We start from the raw sequence: 4,775 nt of genomic DNA on the forward strand, positions 1-4,775 counted from the left end.
AAAACATGCAAAGCATGTCCTACGACTAAAGTGCAATTAATCTAAGAGTCAATATCTAAATGTTTACTAAAAATCCTTACATGTTTGGGAATAAGGAACTGTATTTCAAATAACACATGAATAAAATAAGAAATCAAAAGGGAAATTAGAAATTATGATCTCAGTGATCATAAAAATAGTTCATGAGATGCCTGGGTGGGTCAGCAGTTGAGCATCTGCCTTCCGCTCAGGTTGCGATCCCAGAGACCTGGGATCGAGTCCCACAGCAGGCTCTGCAGAGGGAGCTTGCTTCTCCCTCTGCCTATGTCTCTGCCTCTCTCTCTATGTCTCTCATGAATAAATAAATAAAATATTTTTTTAAATAATAAAATAAAAATAAAAATAGTTCATATTTAAACATGTGGGATGCAACTAAAACAGTAGATGAAAATTTTCAACCACATTGCAAGTGTCAAAAATGTATTAGAAATTATTGTAGTGCTCACTTCGGCAGCACATATACTAAAATTGGAACAATACAGAGATTAGCATAGCCCCTCTGCAAGGATGGCATGCAAATTCATGAAGGATACCATAGTTTTTAAGACATAGTGAAAGGAATTATAGGGGAAAGGAGGGAAAATGAGTGGAAAAATTAGAGAGGGTGACAAAACATGAGAGACTCCTAGCTCTGGGAAAGGAACAGAGTAGTGGAAGGGGAGGTGGGCGGGGGGGATAGGGTGACTGGGTGATGGGCACTGAGGGGGGCACTTGACGGGATGAGCACTGGGTGTTATACTATATGTTGGCAAATTGAACTTCAGTAAATAAATAAATATATACATTTATATAGAAATATAAATATTATAAATATTTATTTATAATAAATATTATATATATAAAGAAATTACTATATAATTGTTTTGAGGAATCTACCCTAAGGAAATAAATAACCAAAGATTCAGGTAATAGGGGCACCTGGGTGGATCACTGGCTCACTCTGTTAAGTGTCTGCTTTCGTCTCAGATCATAATTTCAGGGTCCTGGGATTCAGCCCTGCATCAGAGTCCTTACTCAGTGAGGAATCTGTTTCCCCCATTCTCTCTGCCCCTCCCTCCCACCCCATCCCCAACCCATGCATACATACTCTCTCTCTCTCTCAAATAAAAAAATAAAATCTTAAAAATATATATTTTATAAAAGATTCAGGCAATATTTTAATAATAGTTCTCCAAGGTAGGGGAATAGTTAAAATATTATACTAAATCCATGGTTTTCAATACTACACAATCATAAAAAATGTTTTTTTTCTCATATTGGAATGTATGCATGATATAAAATTAATCAGAAGAACAGACAAGATTGTGTAAATTAGTATAATCTCAACTATCTTGTGTATGTCATCAAATTTTAATCATGTTTCCTCTGAGATGTCTGAATTAAAGTTAGGGGTTTTACAAAGGAATAAATAAGCAAACAAAAAGCAGAATCAGACAGATAAATACAGAGAACAAACTGATGGATGCCAGAGTGGGAGTTGAGGTGGGGAATGAGCAAAATGGGTAAAGGAATAGTGGGAGATACAGGCTTCCAGTTATGGAATGAGTTAGCCATGAGCATAAAAGGTGGAGCATAGGAAATATAGGTATTATAATAAGGTTGGATGGTGACGGATGGCAGCTACCCTTGCAGTGAGCATATTATAACTTATAGAGAAGCTGTATCTTCTGCTGTACACCTGAAACTAATGTAGCATTGTTTGTTAACTATGCTCTAGTAATTTTTAAGGGTTTATTATTTTTAATTTTTACTACTCTTTTGCCTTTGCTAGTTTTTTAAAATAAAATTTTTAATCAGAAAAACAAAAAGTTAATTCTAAATACTTGTGTTTTTGCAATGTTATCTAGTAGAAGATCCCATATTACAAGTCAGCTTTGGTGCTTTAATGAGTAATGTGCCTGGAACAACAGCAGTTGTCATGTGGGGCAGGTGTCATCTGGGGGATCCACAGGGCTCAGGCCCTTTTTGTATGCACTCGAATTGTCTAGCTTTAAAATATCAGAACTGGAAGCAAAACTATGGAGACAAGCAGTCTGTAATAGGAGGACCTCTCCCCCAACTTAACTTTCCAGGAGAGATCTGAAAAGTCTGCATCCTGTGGACCCCAGAAGGCCTGTTCCTCTCAGGCATCCACTATCATTCCTGGGTCTTCCTTTCCCTGGGACAGAAGAATTGAACAAACATCACTCAAGGTTTCTTTTCCACCCCTAACACACTGCTTTGGGTTTTCCCAATGACCAGCCAGCTTTCAGGATTTGGAAGCCTGACTACTAACTTTACAGCAAAATGCTGGACTTTGCTCGTCTGTGGCTCTAGGAATTGACCTTTTTACTGGACCACTTCTTTTTAAGATAGATTGATTGATTGGTTGGTTGGTTTTAGAGAGAAAGTGTGTATGTAGAGGGAAAGAGAGAGAATCCTCTGCTGAGCAGAGTCCAATGCACGACTTCATCCTAGGACCCTGAGACCATGACCTGAGTGGAAATGAAAAATCAGATGCATAACTGACTGAGCCACCCGGGTGCCTTTCACTTGACCATTCTTTTTTTTTTTTTTTTTTTTTTTGACCATTCTTTATTAAACATTGACTGGCACAGGTTTGGGCAATGGTAAACAAAAAGACTGCCCCGCGGAGCTTACAATCTAGTGGGAAAGACAGAAAATCGGCAACATGCATAAAAGTAGGTAGATTATACAAATGTCATAGGAGATAAGAGATATGGGGGAAATTCCTGTAGGGTGAGCCCGTGGGAGGAGGACATGAAATAAAAACCATTCAAATGGGACTATTAGGACAGAACTTTGTTAGAAGATGATCAGAACCATTTGACTTTTCAAAGCCCTGAAATTCTTAAGTGCCTTCCCTGATATAAAGGACTTCTAGAAGGATACAAGGGCTTATACACATCAAAGACCCCAAAACTTGAAATCCCAGATATGTTTAAACTGTTATTTCTGGGTTTTGGTGTACATATTAGTGCCTGGCAAATAAACTCTCCTTATGGTTTCTGTTCTTTGCATGTCCTTTGAAACAGGTGAATAATTATATCCAGAAATATTTCACTTTAGTCAAACAAACCAGCTTCTTTATTTGCCATCTTTTGACAACTTTGCATTGCCATTTGTCAGAGGTTCATGCAAACAAATTTCATCCAACACACGGTACCAGAAGCCCATAAGTACTTCATGCATTCACGAATCTTCACAAAATAAAACTTCTGGATCTGGAAATAAATTTAGGTGAATGGAAAATTACTTATCAGAAAATCTAGTGCACATTTTACTCCATCAGCTAAATTGTTCCAAAACTTAACAAAAACAAAATCGTATCAGCTTTTAGCATCTCTAATACATTCCTTTATTGCAGACAGCTTTTTGAATCACATTAAAACCACAGGATTGGAGTTGCCATGAGTTGCATTTTATCAGCACAAATAAGGGTGCTTTTTTTTGCCATACAAATTAGAGCGATTATTTCAACTCAAGCTGTGATAGTTCTGGGGAGAATGATTGCACATATATTATTCAAAAAAAAAAAAGGAAAAAGAAAAGAAAGAAAAAAGAAAAGATCACAGTAGGATTCTGCAATGCAGTGCTCAGTTTTGTTTGTGTGTATGCTTTTTTTTTTAATCTAGCTACTTAGTAGTAATTTATTGCCCTATTACTTCCACACTTTGCTGAATTCAAAAAGTCTATACTTGTCATGTTTACAACTAAAGATACTCATAATCCTTTTTCTGTACTGAAACTTTAAAAATGCCACAAACCAAGCTAGACGTCATTTAAAAGCTGCTGATTACAAATTTAGAAGACTAAATGAAAAAGAAAGAACTGTTTTCTAAATTTCCATGTAGTCTGGCATCATACATTTAATAAATTCTTCAGCTGGTGCTTGTCAAAAGTGTATAGCTTTGTGCTCTGTGCTAAGGAGTGTCCAAAAGAAACAGATGCAGAGCTTCTCATAAAATGCCTTTCCTCAACCAGCAACCCGTGAATATTTTGCAAGACCAGATTAAAGGGAAGTTCAGGAATACCTGCACCCAGCATTGAAATATTTGAGTGTAGAACAGATTTTATAAAATTAAATTCCTTCTTACTTTTATGTATAAAAATAAATTTCAGTGTTTTATAAACCTCAATAACTAGAAACAATTTGGTTTTCAAAATGTTGAAATTTACCTTATTTATATTAAATTTAAAATTCAAATTAATCTTGAAATAAAAATTCTAACCATTCCAAAGCTATTTATACTTTTGCTTCAGAATTTGTCACAAAACTGAGGCGAATCAAGCCCAGAATATGAAGAAATTAGTGCAAAGACTTTGGTGAGGTCAACAGGGGCTGCTTGGTGGCACAGGTAAAGCAAAGGGGTAGGTAAGGAAAAATAAGATGGCAGCCTATAAGGGAAAGGACTCTACTCATCTTCTTTTGGCTTCAATCGGCAGCAGAAGAATGGAGATGTCGGGCACAGCTGAAACAGAATTCTCAATTCTTCCCAAACCAGTGCTTCTGGGGGCACTGCTGGAGGTTTACTTAAGAAGAAATAAACCCACAGCTTTATATATCAGGTGGGTAAAATAGGAAAAACACATTCCTATTGCTTGTGAAGTTAATAGAATTTATATATAAAAGGCATTCGAAATAATTAATTTATTCAGACTATCCATTCATCGTTTGATATGTATGGATAGTTCCTAGTTGGTGCCAATTGACTATAGCTTGGTGGAAGATCAGT

The 4,775-nt window shown here is 36.4% G+C and overlaps 1 non-coding gene across 1 annotated transcript; it reads left to right on the forward strand.

The window, feature by feature from the left end:
- The first annotated feature begins 477 nt into the window (after positions 1-477).
- Positions 478-581, forward strand: LOC112661544 (U6 spliceosomal RNA). The gene has a single exon (XR_003137776.1). It is a non-coding gene; the product is annotated as a U6 spliceosomal RNA (small nuclear RNA).
- The last annotated feature ends 4,194 nt before the right edge of the window (positions 582-4,775 follow it).

Source organism: Canis lupus, chromosome 18, assembly GCF_003254725.2.
Source record: "Canis lupus dingo isolate Sandy chromosome 18, ASM325472v2, whole genome shotgun sequence".
NCBI classification, from domain to species: domain Eukaryota; kingdom Metazoa; phylum Chordata; class Mammalia; order Carnivora; family Canidae; genus Canis; species Canis lupus.